This window comes from Giraffa tippelskirchi, chromosome 12, assembly GCF_054371585.1.
Source record: "Giraffa tippelskirchi isolate mGirTip1 chromosome 12, T2T-mGirTip1v1.2.pri, whole genome shotgun sequence".
NCBI classification, from domain to species: Eukaryota; Metazoa; Chordata; class Mammalia; order Artiodactyla; family Giraffidae; genus Giraffa; species Giraffa tippelskirchi.
Window position 1 is genome coordinate 59,224,057 of NC_137286.1, and position 24,106 is coordinate 59,248,162.

Sequence of the window (24,106 nt, forward strand, 5' to 3'; positions counted from 1 at the left end):
CCATTCCAGTCCATCTTAGTTCTCTGATTCCTAGAATGTAGATGTTCACTGTTGCCATCTCCTGTTTGACCACTTCGAATTTGCCTTGATTCATGGACCCAACATTCCAGGTTCCTGTGCAATATTGCTCTTTACAGTATTGGACTTTGCTTCTATCACCAGTCACATGCACAACTGAGTATTGTTTTTGCTTTGGCTCCATCCCTTCATTCTTTCTGAAGTTATTTCTCCACTGATCTACAGTACCATATTGGGCACCTACTGACCTGGGGAGTTCATCTTTCAGTGTCCTATCATTTTGCCTTTTCATACTGTTCATGGGGTTCTCAAGGCAAGAATTCTGAAGTGGTTTGCCATTCCCTTCTCTAGTGGACCACATAGTGTCAGACCTCTCCACCATGCCCCGTCCATCTTGGGTGGCCCCATAAGGCATGGCTTAGTTTCATTGAGTTAGACAAGGCTGTGGTCCATGTGATCAGATTGGCTAGTTGTCCGTGACTGTAGTTTCAGTCTGTCTGCCCTCTGATGCCCTCTCTCACTGCCTACCGTCTTACTTGGGTTTCTCTTACCTTGGACGTGGGGTATCTGTTCGTGGCTGCTCCAGCGAAGTGCAGCCGCTGCTTCTTACCTTGGATGTGGGGTAGCTCCTCTTGGCCGCCGCCACTGACCTTGGACGTGGGGTAGCTCCCCTCGGCTGCCACCACTGACCTGGGATGTGGGGTAGCTCCCTTCGGCCGCCACCACTGACCTGGGACGTGGGGTAGCTCCTCTCAGCAGCCGCCACACTTCCGCAGTGGTGTTGGAGAAGACTGTTGAGAGTCCCTTGGACTGCAAGGAGATCCAACCAGTCCATCCTAAAAGAAATCAGTCCTGAATATTCATTGGAAGGACTGATGCTGAAACTGAAACTCCAATACTTTGGCCACCTGATGCGAAGAGCTGACTCATTTGAAAAGACCCTAATGCTGGGAAAGATTGAGGGCAGGAGGAGAAGGGGGCGACAGAGGATGAGATGGGTGGATGGTATCACTGACTCGATGGACATGGGTTTGGGTGGACTTCGTGCTGCAGTTCATGAGGTTGCAGAGTTGGACATGACTGAGCGACTGAACTAAACTGATGGTTTCTTTGTGCTTGTTTTTGTTCAGTGAGTTTCTTGAATATATAGGTTCAGTTTTTCTCAAATTTGGAAATTCTTTTGCCTTTATTTCTTCATTTTTTTTGGTCTCCCTTTTTTTCTGGGACTACAATTACACCACTTTTAGACTGCCCTTGATATTCTCGCAGGTACTTGATGCTCTGTTCTTCTTTTTTTGCTTTCTGTTTTCACATCTTCAATTTAGGGATCTTTTTTCCCAGCACTGTTGAATCTGTTGCCAAGTATATTCAGTTTTTTTATTTGAGATACTATACTTTTCATCTTTAGAGATTCATTTGATGCTTTTCAAAGTAATTATCTTTTTTCTTTCTATTTTGCATTAAATCCTTTAATATACTTGCAGCATTTTAAAGTTTATATCTTGGAGAATATCATCTTTTTCTTGTTTCTGGGTCTGTTTTCTTTTGTCAAACTTTTTCCCCTTCATACGTTACGCATTTTTCCATTTTCTTATGTTTAGTAAGTTTTGGTTGACTCTTAGACATTCATCACGCTGTTGTGTGGATTTTGTTGGTCTCTTCTGAATAGGTTTTAATATGTTTTGGCGGTGTGTTCCCTTTCTTATGGAAAAGTGGCAGGTCAGCACCCCTTCTGCTTTGGTTTCTCCTGGTTGCCCCAGGTTTCAGTGAGACCCTTCTCCCTTCTGGTTGGAACTTGAACATCTCCACATCTTATGTGATCTCTGGTAACTTTTGAAATTTGAAATGTATTTGAAATTCATATCTCAGCAAATACACACCTTGTATTGTGTTTATAGACAGTTACTTTATGTTTTGGGGTTTTTTTGCCTGTTTTATTTTTGTCTTAATCTGGATTGACTTTTCAAACTTTTTACATAGACAACTCTTTTCTTTGACAGTATGTTATGCTCAAGGCAGAAATTTTGATAATTTCCAAACATAAAGACAGTAATTTTTTCATAATTGTATCAATAATTTTAATCAAGATTTGAGGAGCTACTTCTTAGGCCCTCAAGATTTGAAACTAGAAGTGCCAATGTAGTGTTAGCAGCACTTTGGTTTCACTCTGCTTTCTAGCTTATTTACATTCACTGATAGACACTTAAATAACAAGCTAATATGGCAAGAGATAGGAGTTATGGAACAGATCACTTAATTTAGGTCATTCAGGTCTTCAGTAACAACAATTGTACTGGGTTTTGTCTGTTTGCTTGATAAAGCATATTTGGGACATTTGAAGGAAAGGAGTTTTGAACCTTGGTCGTTTTGTTTAACGCTTTTTGTTCATACAGAAACCTGGAAGATGACAGTAACTTGCGCTACAGTATAAAATATGAATTTCAACATTTAATTATCATTGAAATGATAATGCCTTCAAAGGACTTAATTATTTTAGGGTACCTTCTTTAAAAGTTTTTTTTTTTTTTTTTAAGATCTCCATGTGATTTTTGTGCTACTGTTTGTGTAATTTTTAGTTATGGTAATTGTAATATAGAAACTTAAAATTATTTTTAAGGTTGTAGAGAAATGATCAATGCTTATCATTTTTTGTTCGTATCAAGCACTGACCTGTTATTTGTCAGGATATCTTCATGTATCGGTATTGATATATGCATTGTATGTCTGAAGCTGCTCAAATGTATTAGCCCTCTGAGACTGATATACTTTGCTGTCTTTTGAGTCTATTGCTGTATTATACATTCATTTATTTCATTTACTAAATTTATTCAGCACAAGCATTAACTGAACTGTGGTTATACATAGTTGTTAAAAGCATTCCTGGGTTCTAATCCTGGCTTTACCACTTTATTGATTAGGCTGTATGACTTTGGGTAGTTGCTTCTTAGTATTTGTTTCCTCCTGAGGCTAATAGTGAGGTTGTGGTTAGCTTTACATCACTCTATATGTGTAAAGCAGTTAGGATACTGATTAGTATATGGTAAATACTCAAGTGTTATTGCTGCTGTTGTATTTATAAATAGTATCATTGTTATGTTAGGCCTTTCCTGGATACCTTTTCTCAAATTTTAATCTCCTCCCTATGATAGTACTTCTTTTCTGCTTTTTTTTTTTTCTCATTAAGGACTTAACACTAACCTGCTGTGTATATTATATATCCTTTATTCACTGTGTGTTGCAAGTCACTTCCACTAGAATGTAAGTTCCCTTAAGTCAGGAATAGATATAGAAATTTAATCCTAGCACTTAGAAAAGTGTCAGGAATATATTGGATGCTTAGTAAATGTTTTCTGAATGCATGCTGAATTATGTGCCGGATATTGACTAGATATTGGGGATACAGAAATGAATGAAGTACAAAAAGTTCCTTCTGTTAAATAAGATATAGTAAAATAGACTCATACCTATAAAACTGTACTTAGTTTGCCCCCTTAAGGTCAGTTTTCATTCCAATCCCAAAGAAAGGCAATGCCAAAGAATGCTCAAACTACCACACAATTGCACTCATCTCACATGCTAGTAAAGTAATGCTCAAAATTCTCCAAGCCAGGCTTCAGCAATACATGAACCGTGAACTTCCAGATGTTGAAGCTGGTTTTGGAAAAGGCAGAGGAACCAGAGATCAAATTGCCAATATCCACTGGATCATCGAAAAAGCACAAGAGTTCCAGAAAAACATCTATTTCTGCTTTATTGACTATGCCAAAGCCTTTGACTGTGTGGATCACAATAAACTGTGGAAAATTCTGCAAGAGATGGGAATACCAGACCATCTCACCTGTCTCTTGAGAAACCTGTATGCAGGTCAGGAAGTAACAGTTAGAACTGGACATGGAACAACAGACTGGTTCCAAATAGGAAAAGGAGTACGTCAAGGCTGTATATTGTCACCCTGCTTATTTAACTTATATGCAGAGTACATCATGAGAAACGCTGGGCTGGAAGAAACACAAGCTGGAATCAAGATTGCCAGGGGAAATACCAATAACCTCAGATACACAGATGACACCACCCTTATGGCAGAAAGTGAAGAAGAACTAAAGAGTCTCTTGATGAAAGTGAAAGAGGATGGTGAAAAAGTTGGCTTAAAGCTCAACGTTCAGAAAACTAAGATCATGGCATCTGGTCCCATCACTTCATGGGAAATAGATGGGGAAACAGTGGAAACAGTGTCAGACTTTATTTTTGGGGGCTCCAAAATCAGTGCTGATGGTGATTGCAGCCATGAAATTAAAAGATGCTTACTCCTTGGAAGGAAGGTTATGGCCAACCTAGATAGCATATTTAAAAGCAGAGACATTACTTTGCCAACAAAAGTCCGTCTAGTCAAGGCTATGGTTTTTCCAGTGGTCATGTATGGATGTGACAGTTGGATGGTGAAGAAAGCTGAGCACCGCACAATTGATGCTTTTAAACTGTGGTGTTGGAGAAGGCTCTTGAGAGTCCCTTGGACTGCAAGGAGATCCAGTCAGTCCATCCTAAAAGAGATCAATCCTGGGTGTTCATTGGAAGGTCTGATGTTGAAGCTGAAACTCCAATACTTTGGCCACCTCATGCGAAGGGTTGACTCATTGGAAAAGACCCTAATGCTGGGTAGGATTGGGGGCGGGAGGAGAAGGGGACGACAGAGGATGAGATGGTTGGATGGCATCACCAACTCGATGGACATGGGTTTGGGTGGACTCCGGGAGTTGGTGATGGACAGAGAGGCCTGGCGTTCTGCAATTCATGGGGTCGCAAAGAGTCGGACACGACTGAGCGACTGAACTGAACTGAACTGAACTGAAGTGATGGTAATGGTAAAGGATACCTGAGGATGCCTTCACAGAAGATGTCATTGAACTGGACATTTGGTCTAGATAAGAGACAAGGGGGAAAGCTGTTTCTAGTCAGAGGTCAAAACTTGAATGAAAGTTAAGAAGCCGTAGTTACCCTGGACTATGATAGCTTGTAGTCAAAGTTAACAACAATGTTAACTGTTGAGGGAGAAGGAAATAGAAGTAGAGGGAGCTAGGAAATTGGTTGGGACCACTTTTGGGAAAGATGGCTATTAGAGGTACCAGCTGTCTAGCTGATGCCTGGATAGAGTAATGGGATTTTGTATATTCAGTATGTGAAACTTAATGATAACTGGCTGAACCACTAACATTTTAGTTTTGGTTTTATTTTTTGAGGGTGAGAGTGTATTTCATTATAGATTGTCATAAACTATAAGAACTTGGTTTTTAGAATATTGCCTTTTAGCAACTATTTTAGAACTGTATATAAAATAACTTGCCATTAACAGTTAACTTATAGAATTGAGGAATTAATATTTTTGATACAAGAATATGTACCATGTGTGTAATCATCAGATTTGTATTTAATGAGTTATTTACCAAGGGTCAGATTGCTAAACTAATTCCTTCTGTGACACTGACACAAAGCTAGTGTCAAAATACATTTAAAATAATTAGTTTTATTTAGGCTCAGAGCACATGAAAAATAGTTTCATTTTGAATTACTAGATTTTAGAAGTTAGTACTGTAACTGTATTTGAGGAGCTTTTTCTGAGTCTACACTGCAGTACAATTAGATTGAAAGCAGAAATCAGGTCTATAGCTCCTTTTAACCTCACAAAAAACAAAAGGCTTAGTTGTGTGTGTGTGTGTGTGTTTTAAAGTTCAAGTTTTTAGTACTTAATTTGTTCATATAAAATGAATATTTGGCATATTGTGGCTTTCCCTCTGCCTCTAAAAAGGGTGTTCATTTCAGTTAGAAACAAAACTGCGGTATCACAATAATTACTATTACTGAATAAGATTCAAAATGTTGGTGTTTGTGTGGAGAAATTGCCATTTTCATTTGATGAAGCAGATTTACTTGGGAATTGTCATAATTACTGAGTCATGCAATTCTAAATTGTTATTAGATTGGTACAAAAGTAATTGGCGGTTCAGACCTTGAATTTTAAATAATTATAACTAAGCTCAAACACATCTTTATTAATCGAGATAAGAACCACTATAATCAACACATTTTTGCCAATGAGAAATAAGTTTGTTTATTCTGAAACAGCATAAAAATCCATGCTTCGGACAAACCCTTGGAAACTGTTGGGACTCTTTCTGCATCCTGCTGGTTGTCGAAGCATTTTCCCTCCAAAAAGTTGTTGAGATGTTTGAAAAAGTGGTAGCTGGTCAGCAAGTGGTCAAATGAATGTGGCAGATGAGGCAAAACTTTGTAATGTGATTTGTTCAACTTTTGAAGCATGGATTGTGTGACGAGCAGTTGGGTGTTGTCATGGAGAAGAATTGGGCCCATTCTTTTGACCAGTGCTGGCTGCAGCCTTCGCAATTTTCTTTGCATCTCATTGATTTGTTGAGCATACTTCTCACATGTAATGGTTTCACCAGGATTCGGAAAGCTGTAGTGGATCAGATGGGCAGCAAACCACCAAACAGTGACATGACCTTTTTGGGGTGCAAGTCTGGCTTTAGAAAGTGCTTTGGAGCTTCTTCTTGGTCCATCCACTGAGCTAGTTGTTTCTGGTTGTTGTATAAAGTCCACCTTTCGTTGCATGTCACCATCCAATCTAGAAATGGCTCATGGTTGTTGTGTAGAATAAGAAAAGATGACACTTTAAAACAATGTTCTTTTTTGATTTTTGGTCAGCTCATGAGGCACCCACTGACCGAGCTTTTTCACCTTTCCAGTTTGCTTCAAATGCTGAATGGTCAATGCTGAATTCTTCGGCAACTTCTCCTTTAGTTGTAAGAGGATCAGCTTTGATGATCCTCTAAGTTGGTCATTGTCAACTTCCGATGGCGGCCACTGCGCTTCTCATCTTCAAGGCCCTTATCTCTTTAGCAAAACTTCTTGAACCACCCCTGCACTGTACGTTCATTAGCAGTTCCTGGGCCAAAAGTGTTGTTATGTTGCAAGTTGTCTCTGCTGCTTTATGACCCATTTTGAACTCGAATAAAAAAAATCAGTTGAATTTGATTTTGGTCTAACATCATTTCCCTAGTCTAGAATAAATATAAAATACACAGCAAGTCATATCTTTTGCCTTTTCATACTGTTCATGGGGTTCTCAAGGCAAGAATGCTGAAGTGGTTTGCCATTTCCTTCTCCAGTGGGTGTTTTGTCAGAACTCTCCACCATGACCCGTCTGTATTGAGTGGGCATACACAGTATGGCTCATAGTTTCATTGAGTTAAACAAGGCTGTGATGCATGTGATCAGTTTGGTTAGTTTTCAGGGGTTGTGGTTTCCATTCTGTCTGCTCTCTGATGGATGAGGATAAGAGGCTTGTGGAAGCTTCCTGATGGGAGGAACTGGCTGTGGGTAAAACTGAGTCTTGCTCTGGTGGGCAGGGCCATGCTCAGTGAATCTTCTAGTTCTGATTCATTGACTTACCATCTACTTCTTTGACATAAATAAACATTGACATAAACATCTGCTTCGTTGACATAAACATCTACTTCTGCTACATTGACTACGCTAAAGCCTGTGACACTGTGGATCACAACAAACTGTGGAAAATTCTTAAAGAGATGGGAATACCAGACCACCTTACCTGCCTCCTGTGAAAACCTATATGCAGGTCAAGAGGCAACAGTTAGAACCAGACACAGAACAACGGATTGGTTCCAAATTGGGAAAGGAGTATGTCAAGGCTGCATATTGTCACCCTGGTTATTTAACTTATATGCAGAGTACGTCATGAGAAATGCTGGATTGGATGATGTGCAAGCTGGAATCAAGATTGTCAGGAGAAATACCAATAACCTCAGATATGCAGATGACACCACCCTTATGGCAGAAAGCGAAGAGGAACTAAAGAGCCTCTTGATGAGTGTGAAACAGGGGAGTGAAAAAGCTGGCTTACAATTCAACATTCAGAAAACTAAGATCATGGCATCCGGTCCCATCACTTCATGGCAAATAGGTGGGGAAACAGTGGAAACAGTGACAGACTTTATTTTCTAGGGCTCCAGAATCACTGTGGACCGTGACTGCAGCCATGAAATTAGATGATTGCTTCTTGAATGGACATGAGTTTGGGCAGGCTCAGGGAGATGGTGGAGTACAGGGAGGCCTGGTGTATTGCAGTCCATGGGGTCGCAAAGAGTTGGACACAACTGAGCGACTGAACAACAGCACAGCAAGTAATAAGTCATCAGCAAAAAAAAAAAAAGTGAGAAATGCATATTAAAATGATGTATAACCTTACCCACATTTATTTAAAAATGTATTGCAATATCAAACAGCAAAGTTCGACAATGCAAAATTGCAGTTACTTTTTGCACCAATTGAATAGATTAACATTATAATTGATGCTGGCCAACCAGGGTGAGGAGAGGCTTACATCTTTCTCTTTCTACCTAAGTGTCTTGCTACTGGGGCTTCCCTCATAGCTCAGTCGGTAAAGAAGCTGCCTGCAATGCAGAAGACACTGGTCTTGCTTCTATTTCCAAGCAAAAGTGTAACAAGACTGGATCATTCTTTACGCACTACACCATTGGTTAGCATTCACTAGTGTTCCTTTATTAATGTGAATAATAATAATAATATTAATGTGAATAATAATTATTCAGTTTCATAACTTATTTTTGGCATTTTATGTTTATTTTTGTTGTTCCCTTTAAAAGAATTGAAAACTATTAAGTATATGCAATTGCATTGAATACATACACATTTTATGGCAGTATAAGTCACTGACCCTTCGACAGTTTTTTTCCTAAATGAGAACGTAATACAGTGAACATTTTCAACTATTTTATGAAAATGTAAATTCAGTAGGCTCTGTGTACCATGTAAGTATAAAGTATATCTTGGGGTACGGAGGATAGGAAAATGGGACCTGGGACACCAATTTGTGGATCTTGGCACGGGTAGAATATTACTGAACATTTAAGAAATACTTGAAAAATTGGATTAGTGACATTAGAAATGTCCAGTTGGCTAACATTATGTTTTTATTAGCCAAATAAAACAACTGACTTTTAAAGATGTATTTTTCATGGTACTGATGAATCTGTTTGCTGGGCAGGAATAGACGTATATATGTAGAGAATGGACTTGTGGACACAGTAGTGGGGAGAGAGTGGGATGAATTGAGAAAGTAGCATTGAAACATATACATTACTGTATGTAAAACAGATGGCTTGTGGGAAGTTACTGTATAACACAGAGCTCAGCCTGTGCTCTGTGATGATCTTAGAGGTGGGATGGGGCGGGGAGGGAGGCTCCAGAGGAGGCCACATATGTATACTTATGGCTGATTCACATTGTTGTATGGCAGAAACCAGCAACACTGTAAAGCGGTTATCCTCCAATTAAAAACTAAGATTTTTAAAATTATTTTTCTGTTCAGTAAGTATTTGTAGAACTATCTGCCAGGGGTAGTGTTGAGTGTTAAAATTTGTAGTAATGAAATTATATTTAATTTTGTTTTAGAGTTAAGAATAATTAATAACCCACTTAATATTCTTTTCTTTATTAAGGAATTGGATTTTATGAAAAAGGAATAAAGAAGAGTTTTCTGCAAGGATCACATCTAAGTGCACTTTTTGCTGATACATCATTTCTAGTAAGACATTTTTTTCATTTCTCTATGTTAGGAAGTAAATAACACAATGAGAATGTTTTTGAAAAAAATCGACTGTCTTGTAAGCTTGAATAACAGTCATTTTGGGGTTTATGTTGGGGATTAATGTAAATTCATTAAGGAAATTTGTAAAATCCAGTCTGATATTCACATACACACAATATATGTAATATTGTATAGTGACAGTTTCTTGAATAGTGACACTGCTGAGATAATTCCAAAGTTTTACATCTTTTCCACTTTCATCTTCCATGTCAATTACACATGCTGCTGCTACTGCTGCTTAGTCGCTTCAGTCGTGTCCGACTCTGTGTGACCCCATAGACGGCAGCCCACCAGGCTCCGTCGTCCCTGGGATTCTCCAGGCAAGAATACTGGAGTGGGTTGCCATTTCCTTCTCCGGTGCATGAAAGGGAAAAGTGAAAGTGAAGTCGCTCAGTCGTGTCCGACTCTTAGCGACCCCATGGACTGTAGCCTACCAGGCTCCTCCATCCATGGGATTTTCCAGGCAAGAGTACTGGAATGGGGTGCCATTACACATATTTGAAAATAAAGAAAATCTGTAGTCCATATTTATTGAGACAATAAGTTGGCAGAATAGAGGGATTTTCAAATGAAAGACTAAAGTGGACAGGTGTAGCCATATTGAAGGAAAAAATTAAGCAAATTTAAGAAATCTTTTTAACATGTGAACTTTTTTTGTGACTTGTTTTTTGCCTTAACTCATAGGCCCATATTTGCAGAGTTCTGGAGTAGACTATTTTGATTTAAAAACTTACATTGGCCTAGGTTAATTGTTTCAATATGCTAGTAAGATGTGTAGTTCTCAAAAAACTTCACCTGAATTCTGTTTTCTGTTCAAAATGGAAGAGAAGTGAGTTATAGTAATATTAGAATATTTTAAAATAATGTAATTTCACAGAACATTATTAGGGGATGGTTTTCGGTGTGTCGTAATAAGTTCACATTGACATTCTATTTGATATAATTGATCAAGCCTGATGGTTATGTCAATAAATCTTGTGAAAAGTACTTAAAATGTTTTCTGTTGTTATTATTCTTTTCATTTTAAGAATAGTTTTGCTACTTAATGTAAGGTTTAAATTTTTCCTTCAGTGGTAGAAAGAACTTTTATGAACTTACAAAATGAGTTTTTTCTTTTAATACTTTATTCTGATATCAGTTTCCTATGGCCATATATTTTTCTTGTTAAATTTTGACTGCAGAACAACTGATTTTATGATATTCTTCAGGTTAGGAAAAGGTATTATTGAAAACTGTCCTTCAGTTGAAGACTTGTATATACACAGGAAGAATGGGGAAAATGAAGTTTAATTCACATTTTAAAATATAAATCTTGTTTAGTTTTCTATAAACCTTTCAATGTTTGATTTTTTTCTTTTCTCATCTTTTTTACATTTCTCATGTATATATTTTGTTACATTTTGTTTGCTCAACACTGAGTGATTTGAATTAAAGCACTGCAGGAATTTAGGCACTTCCATTCCAGAGAATTTTCCCTATAATTTCGCTATATTTCTGTATCTTCTCTGAACCTCTGTGGTGGCTATGAGCATAACTTTAGCTGTTATATTTGCTTCAGGGAATCCTCTATGATAACTTGTTTTACTCAGCTCTAAAGATTATTCTTTATAGCAGGCTTTGCATGGTTCTGAGGGTTGTGATTGAATTAAGAACTACTTGGCTTGGAGTTACTGAGTACTTAGAGGGAAATGCTCTTTCCTTTTGAGTAGTTTCAAGTGTTCACTGAAGAACCTCAGATTTGTTTTCCCTAATGATTCTGCCCTAATTTGAAGAAGAAATTGGAGGAATTGGCACAGATATTGGGCAGTATTTTCCCTACCTTTTTTCTTTTTCTTAATGTCTTGAAACTGCTTTGGGCTCTTATATTTTAAGTCTTTTATCTCATTTGAGTTAATTTTTATGTATGATAATAGGTAAGAGATGAGATTTATTTCTTTGCCTATGAAAGTCAAATTGTTCAAGAAGCATTATTGAAAAGGTTGTATTTTTCCCTACTGAATTACCTTGGCAACTTTGTTGAAAATCAGTTGACATTATATGTGGGCCTGTTTCAGAACCCTGTTATGTCTATTGATCTATGTATCTATCCTTATGACATTACTGTCCTGATTATCACAGCTTTATGTAAGTGTTAAATAAAACATATAGTGTAAACCCTCCACCTTTGCTCTTTTGTTTCAAGGTTGTTTTCTAGCCTAAGTCCTTTCCATTTCTATGTATTTTAGAATTACCTTGTCATTTTCTGCAGAGAAGCCTTAACAAGATTTTGATTATGAATGCTTTTATCATGGAGGCTGATTGGGAGCCAGTTAACCTCTTAAGGATGTTGAGTCTTCTGATGCGTGAACTTGGTATCTCTCCCCATTTCAGTTGTCTTTAGTTTCTCAGCAGTATTTTGTAGTTTTCACTGTAAAGATATTACATGTATTTTGTTGGTCTCTGTTTACTATTTTTATGTTATTGTAAATGGTTATGTAATATCAGTTCCAACTGTTTGTTTTTAGTATATAGCAATATGATAGATTCTGGCATAAAACCTTGTAATTTTTGATTCTGCTAAACTCACTAGTTCTGGTGGCAGTTTTGTGGATTCTTTCAGATGTTCTGGGCAGACTCTCATCTTTTCTGTAAATAGACTATTTTACTTCTACCTTTTCAATTTTTGTACCTTTTGTTTCTTTTGTTGCTTTATTGCACTGCCTAGTAGTCCCAGTGCAATGTTAAATAGAAGTGATGAGCTGACATTGTTGCCTTACTCCTGATCTTGGGTCTTTTACCATTGAGTATGTTGTACAACAGTGTATATATGTTGTATATAAATTGTTGTATAAGTTCAGATTTGTGTTAATGAGAGATGTTTTCATCTATGTTCATGACATACATTGGTTTTTAGTTTTCTAAAAAATTTTTAATTGGAGGGTATTTGCTTTATAATGTTGTGTTGGTTTCTGTTGTACAGCAGCATGAATCAGCTGTAAATATGACTGTGTGGATCACAATAAACTGTGGAAAATTCTGAAAGAGGTGGGGATACCAGACCACCTGACCTGCCTCTTGAGAAATTTTATGCAGGTCAGGAAGCAACAATTAGAACTGGACATGGAGCAACAGACTGGTTCCAAATAGGAAAAGAAGTACGTCAAGGCTGTATATTGTCACCCTGCTTAATTAACTTATATGCAGACTACACCATGAGAAACACTAGGCTGGATGAAGCACAAGCTGGAATCAGGATTGCCAGGAGAAATTTCAGTAACCTCAGATATGCAGATGACACCACCCTTACAGCAGAAAGTGAGTAAGAACTAAAGAGCCTCTTGATGAAAGTGAAAGAGAAGAGTGAAAAAGCTGGCTTAAAGCTCAACATTCAGAAAACTAAGATCATGGCATCCAGTCCCATCACTTCATGGCAAATAGATGGGGAAACAGTGGCTGACTTTATTTTGGGGGGCTCCAAAATCACTGCAGATGGTGACTGCAGCCATGAAATTAAAAGATACTTACTCCTTGGCAGGAAAGTTATGACCAACCTAGACAGCATGTTAAAAAGCAGAGACATTACTTTACCAACAAAGGTCCGTCTAGTCAAGGCTATGATTTTGCCAGTAGTATGTATGATGTGAGAGTTGGACTATAAAGAAAGGTGAGTGCCGAAGAATTGATGCTTTTGAATTGTGGTGTTCACAGTTCAAAGGAGGAGAAGACTGTTGGGAGTCCCTTGGACTGCAAGGAGATCCAACCAGTCCATCCTAAAGGAGATCAGTTCTGAGTGTTCATTGAAAGGACTGATGTTGAAACTGAAGCTCCAGTACTTGGGCCACCTGATGCAAAGAAATGACTCATATGAAAAGACCCTGATGCTGGGAAAGATTGAGGACAGGAGCAGCAGGGGATGACAGAGGATGAGATGGTTGGATGGCATCACCGACTCAATAGACATGAGTTTGGGTAGACTCCGGGAGTTAGTGATGGACAGGGAGGCCTGGCGTGCTGCAGTCTGTGGGGTCACAAAGAGTCGGACACGACTGAGTAACTCATCTGAACAGAACTGAATACATATATCGCCTCTCTTTTTTTTTTTTTTTTTATATCGCCTCTCTTGAGCCCCTCTCCCACTCCTCACATCCCACCCATCTGGGTCGTCACAGAGCATCAAGCTGAGCTCCCTGCATTGCACAGCAGCTTCCCACTAGTTTAACTGTTACACATGGTAGTGTATATATGTCAGTGCTACTCCCTCAATCGTCCCACCTTCTCCTTCCCCTACTGTGTCCACAAGTCTGTTTCTATCTGCATCTCTATTTCTGCCCTGCAGATAGGTTCGTCAGTACCATTTTTCTAGATTCCATGTATATGCAGTAATTCATTCTGTCTGACAGACTGTAGGTTTATCCACCTCATTACAGCTGACTCAGTTTTGTTCCTTTTTATGGCTGAGCAATATTCTGTTCTATATGTGTACCACAACTTCTTTATCCATTCATCTGTTGATGGACATCTAGGTTGCTTCCATGTCCTGGTTATTGTAAATAGTGCTGCAGTGAACATTGGGGTACTTATGTCTTTTTGAATTATGTTTTTCTTAGGGTGTATGCCCAGTAGTGGGGTTGCTGGGTCATATGGTAGATTTATTCCTAGCTTTTAAAAGAATCTCCATATTGTTCTCCACAGTGGCTGTATCAATTTACATTCCCACCAGCAGTGCCAGAGGGTTCCTTCTTCTCCACATCCTCTCCAGTATTTATTGTTCGTACATTTTATGATGATGGCCATTCTGACCAGTGTGAGGCGATACTTTATTGTAGTTTTGATTTGCGTTTCCCTAATGATGAGTGATGTTGAGCATCTTTTCATGTGTTTGTTGCTCATATGTATGTCTTTGGAGAAATGTCTACTTTCGGTTTTCGGCCCATTTTTTGATTGAGTTGTTTATTTTTTCTGAAATTGAGCTTCATGAGCTGCTTGTGTATTTTGGAGGTTAATCCTTTATCCATTGCTTCATTTGTGATTATTTTCTCCCAGTCTGAGGGTTGTCTTTTCATCTTGTTTATAGTTTCATTTGCTGTGCAAAAGCTTTTAAGTTTAATTAGGTCTTATTTTTTTATTTTTGTTTTTATTTCCATTACTCTAGGAACTGGATCAAAGAGGATCTTGCTGTAATTTATGTAAAAGAGTGTTCTGCCTATGCTTTCCTTTAAGAGTTTCATAGTGTCTGACCTTACATTTAGGTCTTTAATCCATTTTGAGTTTATTTTTGTGTATGACATTAGGAAGTGTTCTAATTTCATTCTTATTTTTTGTAGCTGTGCAGTTTTCCAGCACCATTAATTGAAGAGGGTGTCTTCTCCATTGTGTATTCTTGCCTCCTTTTTCAAAGATAAGGTGCCCATAGGTGTGTGGGTTTATCTCTGGGCTTTCTATCATGTTCTGTTGGTCTTTATTTCTGTTTTTGAGCCAGGACCATACTGTCTTGATGACTATAGCTTTGTAGTATAGTCTAAAAACAGAAAGATTGATCCTTCCAGCTCTGTTTTTCTTTCTCAAGATTGGTATGTAGTTTTTTAAAAAATAATGTCTTTGTCTGGTTTTTATATCAGGATAATAGAGTGAATTGGAAAGATTTTTTTCTCGAAAAGTGTTCATACAGTTGTTGTTACTTTAAGTGTTTGGTGGTGGTGTTCAGTTGCCACTCATATCCAGCTCTTTGCGACCCCATGGACTGCAGCATGCCAGGCCTCCCTGTCCCTCACCATCTCCTCAAGTTTGCCCAAGTTCATGTCCATTGCTTTGGTGATGCCATCCAGCCATCTCATCCTCTGATGCCCTTTTCTCCTTCCGCCCTCAACCTTTCCCAGCATCAGGGACTTGTCCAGTGAGTCAGCTCTTGGCATTAGATGACCAAAATACTGGACTTCTAGCTTCAGCATTAGTCCCTCCAACAAGTACTCAGAGTTGATCTCCCTCAAGATTGACTGGTTTGATCTCCTTGCCTGTCCAAGGGACTCTCAAGAGTCTTCTCCAGCACCACAGTTCGAAGGCATCAGTTCTTTGTTGCTCTGCCTTCTTTACGGTCCATCTCTCACAACCGTACGTGACCACTGGGAAGACCATAGTCTTGACTGTATGCACCTTTGTCAGCAGAGTTATGTCTCTGCTCTTCAACGTACTGTCTACGTTTGTCATAGCTTTCCTGCCAAGAAGCAGACGTCTTCTGATCTCGTGGCTGTAGTTACCATCTGCAGTGATTTAGAGCCCAGGAAGAGGAAATTTGTCACTACTCCTATTTCCCTTCTATTTGCCATGAATTAATGGGGCTGGATGTCATGATCTTAGTTTTTTTAATACTAGTTTTAAGCCGGCTCTTTCACTCTCCTCCTTCACCCTCATCAAGAAGCTCTTTAGTTCCTCTCCGATTTCAGCCATTAGAGTGGTATCATCTGCATATATGAGGTTGCTGGTGTTTCTCCTGCCTTTCTTGATTCCAGATTGTAACTCATTCAGCCTGACATTTCTCATGATGTGCTCAGCATATAGATTAAATAGACAAGGTGACAGCAGACAACCCTGTCGTACTACTTTCTCAATCTCGACCCAGTCAGTTTTTCCATTGTTACTTCCTGACCCACATACAGGTTTCTCAGGAGAGGTACGATGGTTTGGTATTCCCATCTCCTTTTTAAAGACTTGAATTACCATGATGTTGAATGGCTTGCCTTGGAAACAACTGAGATCATTCATTTTTGAGGTTGCACCCATGTACTGCATTTTGGGCTCTCTTGTTGATTATGAGGGCTACTTCATTTCTTCTGTGGGATTCTTGCCCACAGTAGTAGACGATAATGGTCATCTGAATTAAATTCGCCCATTCCCATCCATTTTAGTTCACTGATTCCCAAGATATCGATGTTTATTCTTACCATCTCCTGCTTGACCACTTCCAATTTACTTTGATTCATGGACCTAACATTCCAGGTTCCTATCAATAATGTTCTTTGCAGCATTGGATTTTACTTTGATCACCAGACATCCACTACTGAGCATTGTTTCCGCTTTTCCCAGCTGTGTCATTCTTTCTGGGGCTGTTAGTAGTTCTCCGCTCTTCCCCAGTAGCATATTGAACAGTTTATGAGGTTTTCATTTCATGAGGTTTTATACAGTTTATACAGTTCAATGAGGTTCTCACAGCAATTATACTGGGGTGATTTGCTGCCCCAGTATTTGGTAGAATTCACCAAAGTAGATCTCTGGCCTTGGAGTTTCTTTGTGGGAAGATTTTAAACTGTGAATTCAATTTATTTGATTGAGTAAATTGATATTGGACTATTTAGATATATATTAATTCTTTTTTGAATAGCTTTAGTTTATGTGTCTTTTAAGGAATTTTTCTGTTTTATGTAAGTTGTCTAATTTATTGGCATGAAGTTTCATATTATATTTCTTTATTCTCTTAATGTTTGAAGGCTCTATAGTGATATCCTCTCTTTCTAGTATTTGAGACTACCATTTTCTAAAGGAGCACTTAATATTTAAATTTTTTTCTCTGCATCATACAGAGTATCTTTACATGTGTTTGTTCACATGGAGTTCAAAGAATTCTTAAGCTCCTTTGTGATTTTTTTCTTGGACCTATATAATTTCCAAATAGTTCCTTAATTTTCTAGATGTTTTTCTCTAATAGGTTTTTAATTTAATTCTGTTGTGGTTCAATACATACTTCTTGTGTTTATTATAGAGTGCAGAATGTTGTCTGTAAACGAATGTTTTGTGTATGCTTAATAAGAATGTGTATTCTGTGTTGTTGAGTGGAGCTTTCTAAAAATATTAGTCAGATTGATTGATAGTGTTCTTCAAGATTTGTCCCTTCTGATTTTCTATTTGTTGCAATAATTGCTGAGAAAAGGGTTTGGAAATCTTCAACTTTAATTGTGAATTTGTCTTTTTCTTCCTTCACTTACTGATTGATGTATTTTGAAGCTCTATTAATAGGTACATGCATTTTTAAATATATTCTTGATGAATTGAGTCTTCTGACTTGAAATAGCCCTCTTTATCTCTGGTAATATGTTGTGAAGTCATTTCTGAAATAAGTTGTGTAGTTCCAGACAGAAAGTCTGCTGTTATTTTTTTGTTGCCTCATATGTAAACTTTCTATTTTGTTTGATTGCTTTTCAGTCTTACAGCTTTTTCAGTGATTGTGATTATGATGTCATTTGATTATAATTTTTTATCAGTTATATGCCTTCATATGGTTTTCTTTGAGAAAATGATGTTTTAGTGTTTTGGGGGGTTTTTTGGTAACCAAATTTAGAAACATTGGCCGCTATTTCTTCAAAGTATCCACTAATCCTAGGTGATATTTTGGAGGGAGGGAATTTCATTTATACAATCGAGATTGTGTCTTTTGGCCCTTGACTCCCCACCGCTTTTCATTATTTGAATAGTTAATGTCATGTTTCCAGGTTTACTGATTTTTTTTTTCCAAGGTATACTCTGTTCTTAATGTATCAGTGTGTTTTTTTACTTCTCATGATTATTTTTTAATTATGAGTTTTAGATGATTTTTCCACTCTCCTCAACCTATTTATGTTTTGCCATATTAATGATTTAACCTGAAACATTCAAAATAAATTCATAATGAGAAGTGACATTTTGGTGTTACGATTTTAGAAAGGACACCAGTATTCAGTATCTCAGTTGTCTTAACTTTACTAAAAGGTAGTGGTTTGTATGTGGTATACCCAGGCCACAGCTAGCCCTTGGAAAGTTAGAAAAAAGCTCTTTTCCCAGTTTTAGATGGATGATGCTCTCTGCCAGGGTTCAGGATTTAGAGAGTGGAGAACAAACTGAATTCAGTCCCCACTTTGCTTTTCTTGGCCGTATGTCCATGTGCAGGGTATAGCCTCCACCTTTATTCATGTTGCCTTGAGACCTTATGATTTCTTGCCTTTCTTATGATACAGTTATAACATTAGAAATGTTTTCTCAGGCCAGAATATCTATCATGATATCCACAAGTTTGTCAGGCAGTCCCTTTTGTAGTTAGTATGGGATTATTTTCTCAATGCTACCTGTACTTTGTACCATTATTGATCTTATTTCTTGAATCATATATTAATGTTTTTGAATTTTACCTAAAATTTATGACAGTATAAGTCAGAGCTTCATAAAATTAAGTGTAATTGTTTGTAGGGCATGTTTAGGCCTTTACATAAGTTATATAGCAGAACTGCGTTTTCAAATAATAGCTATAAGTGTGTAACCTTTATATTCAAAGTAAAATTTGTTTTCCTCATTGAATCATATCATTAAATACTGACTAGTAGCCATTGCTATGTTTACAACATATCTTTGTATTTTTAAAATGTGTAATTAGATTCAGTATGTGCAATTTTGGATGAAATGGAATGTTTTGCTCATTTTCCATAAAACAATAGTTAAGTGGTAGTCTTAATTTAGAATTTGAATTTGTGCCTGGATTTAATTGTTTGTAAACAATAATGAAAACATCCTATTTTAGAGTGAATAGAAGTGTTCTTATATTAAAATTAACTGAAAGATAATTCTGTAGGAGCAGAGAATCTCTTAATTGCATTGAAACTTACAGTAGTCTCCCTCAAGTTCCTGTGACTGAGAATGAGTGGTTATTTTGTTCACATAGTTTATAAGGAAATGCAGGGCATCATTTGTGCCTGTGTGTGCATGTGCACATGTGCATGTGCATGTGCACATAAGGGGGTTGCATTGCCCACTGAAAATTGGGATGAAAACTGGCACTGCTTGATTTTTTTAAATATTTTTTTATTAAAGTGGATGGCTACTAGAGTTTCTTGCTTGTTTAGATCATTCTTTTCCCCCTTATGTGCTGTGATCCTGTATTAAGTTGCTTCAGTTGTATCTGACTCTTTGTGACCCTATGCACTGTAGCCTGCCAGGCTCCTCTGTCCATGGGATTCTCCAGTCAAGAACACTGGAGTGGGTTGCCACGCCCTTCTGCAGGGGATCTCAACCCAGGGATTGGAAAGCCCTTTTCTTTTTGTAGTAGATGAAAATTAGAGGACCTATGACATTCATGTTTAAATGCAATAAAAAAATAACATGCTACTGAAAAACCAGTGGGTCAGCAATGAAATCAAAGAAATCAGTTAATACCTCAAGACAAATGACAATGAAAATAGAGTCTTACAAAATCCATGGGATGTGCAGCAGTAGTTTGATGAGACAAGTTCATAGTGATATAGACTTTCCTCAAGAAACAAGAAAAATCTCAATGAATAATCCAACCTACCACCTAAAAGAATTAGAAACAAAACCCAAAGTTAGCAGAAGGAAGGAAATGAATATGAGTGGAAGCAAATAAAATAGAGATCAGTAAGTAATAGAAAAGATCAGTAAAACCAAGAGCTGGTTTTGTGAAAGGATATACGATTTCAACAGGCCTCTGGCTAGGCTCACCAAAAAAGAGAAGAGAGAAGACCCAAAGAAATAAGATATGAAAGAAGAAGAATACCAACTGATACTACAGAAATACAAAAAACCATAAGATAATATTATGAAGAATTATATATCAGCAAATTGTACAGCCTAGGAAAAATGAACAAGTTCTAGAAGCATATAGCCTACTAAAACGTAATCTAAAAGAGGTAGACAGTTTGAATCGACCAAACACTAGATGTGAAATAGAATCTGTAATTTAAAAAAACTCCTTGCAAACAAAAGTTTGGGACCAGATGGCTTCACTGGGAAATTGTACCAAACATACAAAGAACTTATACCAATCTTTCTTTAAGTTTTCCAAAAGATTAAATAGGAAGGAACACTCCAAAAGTCATCCTATAAAATGCCACCATCAGCCTGATACCAAAACTAGACAAAGACATAACCAAAAAAGAAAATTACAAGCCAGTATCTTTGATGAATATAGATACAAAAATTCTGAACAAAATATTAGCAACCCAAATCCAGCAACACATAAAAATACACTACAAACAGATTGGATTCATCCCAGGGTATGTGAACAAGGATGGTTCACATACATAAATCAATCAGTGTGATACTCTACATTAAGAAAAGAAAGGACAAAATCCACATGATCATCTCAATAAATGCAGAAAAAGCTCAACATCCATTCGTGATAAAAACTCACACCAAAGTGGGTATAGTGGGAACATATCTGAACATAATAAAAGCCATTTATGACAAGTTACAGCCAACATAATACTCTGGTGAAAAGCTGAAAGTCTTCCTGCTAATTTATGGGTAAGCCAAGGGTTCCCACTCTTACCACTTCTTTTCAACATAGTATTGGAAGTCCTAGCCACAGTAGTCAGACAAGAAAAAAAAAAAGGTACGCACATTGGAAGGGAAGGGGTAAAATTGTCATTATTTGTGGATAATGTAATACTCTGTATTGCTGTTGTTGTTGTTGTTGTTCAGTGGCTCAGTTGTGTCTGACTCTTTGTGACCTCGTGGACTGCAGTACGCCAGGCTTCCCTGTCCTTAACCATCTCCCAGAGCTTGCTCAAACTCATGTCCATCAAGTTGGTGATGCCATCCAACATCCTCTGTCATCCCCTTCTCCTCCTGCCTTCAGTCTTTCTCAGCTTCAGGGTCTTTTCTAATGAGTCACCTCTTCACATCAGGTTGCCAAAGTATTGGAGCTTCAGCTTCAGCATCAATACTTCCAATGAATATTGGATTGATTTCCTTTAGAATTGACTGTTTTGATCTCCTTGCAGTCCAAGGGACTCTCAAAGAGTCTTCTCCAAAACCACAGTTCAAAAGCATCAATCTTTTGGTGCTCAGCCTTCTTTATGGTCCAACTCTCATATCCATACATGACTACTGGAAAAACCATAGCTTTGACTAGACGGATCTTTGTTGGCAAAGTAACGTCTCTTCTTTCTAATGTACTGTCTAGGTTTGTCATAGCTTTTCTTCCAAGCATCAAGCATTTTTTAATTTCATGACTGCAGTCACCATCTGCCGAAAACCCTAAAGACTCTACACAAAAATTAATATGTGAAATCAGCAAGGTAGCAAGATACAGGATTAATATACAAAAATCTGTTGCATTTCTTTACAGTAACAATGAAATATCAGAAAGAGAAAGTTAAAAAAAAATCCCATTTAGAATCACATCAAAGAAATACCTAGGAATAAATCTAACCAAAGAGGTGAAAGACTTGTGTGCTAAAACTATAAGACATTGATAAAGGAAATTGAAGATGATTCAGAGAAATAGAAATATATCCTATACCTTTGGATTGGAAGAGTGAATATTATTAAAATGGCCATACCTCTAAGTAATCTAGCGATTTATTGCAATCCCTGTAAAAATACCCATGACATTTTTTTTTTCACAGAAATACATCAAATAATACTAAAATTTGTATGAAACCATAAAAGACCCCGAACTACCAAAACAGTCTTGAGGCAAAAGAATAAAGCTGTAGACAAAACCCTCCCAGACTTTAGAGACTACCACAAAGCTACAGTAATCAAAATAGTATGGAATTGGCACAAAAAATAGACATAATAGATAATGGGCCCAGAATATAGAGGGCCCAGAAATAAGCCTACGTACCTTCAGTCAGTCTTAGAGGAGGCAAGAATGTACAGTGAAGAAAAAAATGGTCTCTTTGGTCAGTGGTGTTGGGAGAGCTGGGCAGCACATGTGAAGTTTTTACACACCCTCACACTGTGCACAAAAGTAAACTCAAAATGGTTTAGTAATATAAATATAAGACATATCACCGTATCACCATAGAACTCCTAGAATAGGACATAGATGAAACAGTCTCTGACATAAATCATAGCAATATCTTCTTACATTGGTTTTCCAAGGTAAAAGAAGTAATAGCAAAAATAAACAAATGGGAGCGAATCAAACTTAAAAGTTTTTGTACAGCAAAGGAAACCATCAACAAAACAAACAACCTATGGAATGGGGGAAGATATTTGCAAATGACTGGCAGGGTTCTTAATTTCCAAAATATGCAAGCAGTTCATAAAATTCAAAAAAAGAAAACAACCTAATCAGAAAATGGACAGAAGAACTAAATAGATGTTTCACCAAAGGAGATGGTCAGTAGGTACATGAAAAGATGCTCAATTTTGCTAATTATTAGAGAAGTGCAAATCAAAACTACAGTTACGTATCACCTCATGCTGGTCAGAATGGCCATCATCAAAAAGTCTACAGATAATAAATGCTGGAGAGACTGTGGAGAATAGGGAAACTTCTGCACTGTTGGTGGCAATGTAAATTGGTGTTGCCACTATGAAAAACAGTATGGAGATTCCCTGGAGGTTCTTAAAAACCAAAAATGGAGCTATTAATGCCGTATAAGTTGTACAAGGTAAAATTCAAGCAGTCTTACCTTGAGTTTGTATCTGGAAAAGACAAAAACTCTTAATTCAGAAAGACAGACACATGCACCCCAGTGTTTATAGCAACACCATTCACAATAGCCGAGACATGGAACCAACTTAAGTGTCCATTGGATAAAGAATAGATACGTAAAATGTGGGTGTGAGAGTGTATGTGTGTGTGTGTGTATAGTATGTATAGTTATCATGCAAAGTAGTGGAGAATATCATGCAAAGTGAGGTATGTCAGGCAAAGACAAATATCATATGGTATCACTTATATGTGGAATCTAAAAAATAATACAAGTGAATCTAAAAAATAATACAAATTTACAAAACAGGAACAGACTCATATGTTACCAAAGGGGAAGAGGGATGAGGAGGGGTAAATTAGGAATCTGAGATTAACAGATACTTGCTACTATATATAAAATCAGTTCAGTTCAGTTCAGTTCAGTCTCTCAGTCATGTCTGACTCTTTGCGACCCCATGGACTGCAGCATGCCAAGCTTCCCTGTCCATCACCAACTCCTGGAGCCTACTCAAACTTATGTCTATTTAGTCAGTGATGTCATCCAACCATCTCATCCTCTGTAGGTAGGCAATAAGGATTTACTACTTTATAGCACAGGGAACTGCATTCAGTATCTTAAAATAACCTATAATGGAAAATTATATGTTTACATATGTGTATGTGTTGTTATAACTGAATCACTTTTCTGTACACCTGAAACTAATGCAATATTTTAAATCAACTACCTTAAAAAAAAAAGAAGTAGTAATCTTCTAATTACTGTTTAAAATGTTATTCTGTATTTTTGCAGTCAAGAATCATGTAGAATGATAGCAGTGAAATCCATAAATTAAGGAAACAGTTCAGTTCAGTCGCTCAGTCGTGTCCGACTATTTGCGACCCCATGAATTGCAGCACGCCAGGCCTCTGTCCATCACCAACTCCCGGAGTCTACCCAAACCCATGTCCATCGAGTCAGTGATGCCATCCAACCATCTCATCCTCTG

At 37.5% G+C, this 24,106-nt stretch overlaps 1 protein-coding gene across 28 annotated transcripts in view; it reads left to right on the forward strand.

Annotated features, from left to right (window-relative positions):
- Window positions 1-24,106, forward strand: part of MEF2A (myocyte enhancer factor 2A) — a 167,549-nt gene that overhangs the window by 25,843 nt on the left and 117,600 nt on the right. For 24 of the 28 annotated variants that reach the window (XM_081551310.1, XM_081551338.1, XM_081551332.1 and 21 more), the window contains exon 2: window positions 9,570-9,655. The exons of the other annotated variants lie outside the window; for them this stretch is intronic. The gene's annotated coding sequence lies outside the window, so the exon portion shown is untranslated. The remainder of the gene's footprint in view (window positions 1-9,569; window positions 9,656-24,106) is intronic. 28 annotated transcript variants of the gene reach the window in all.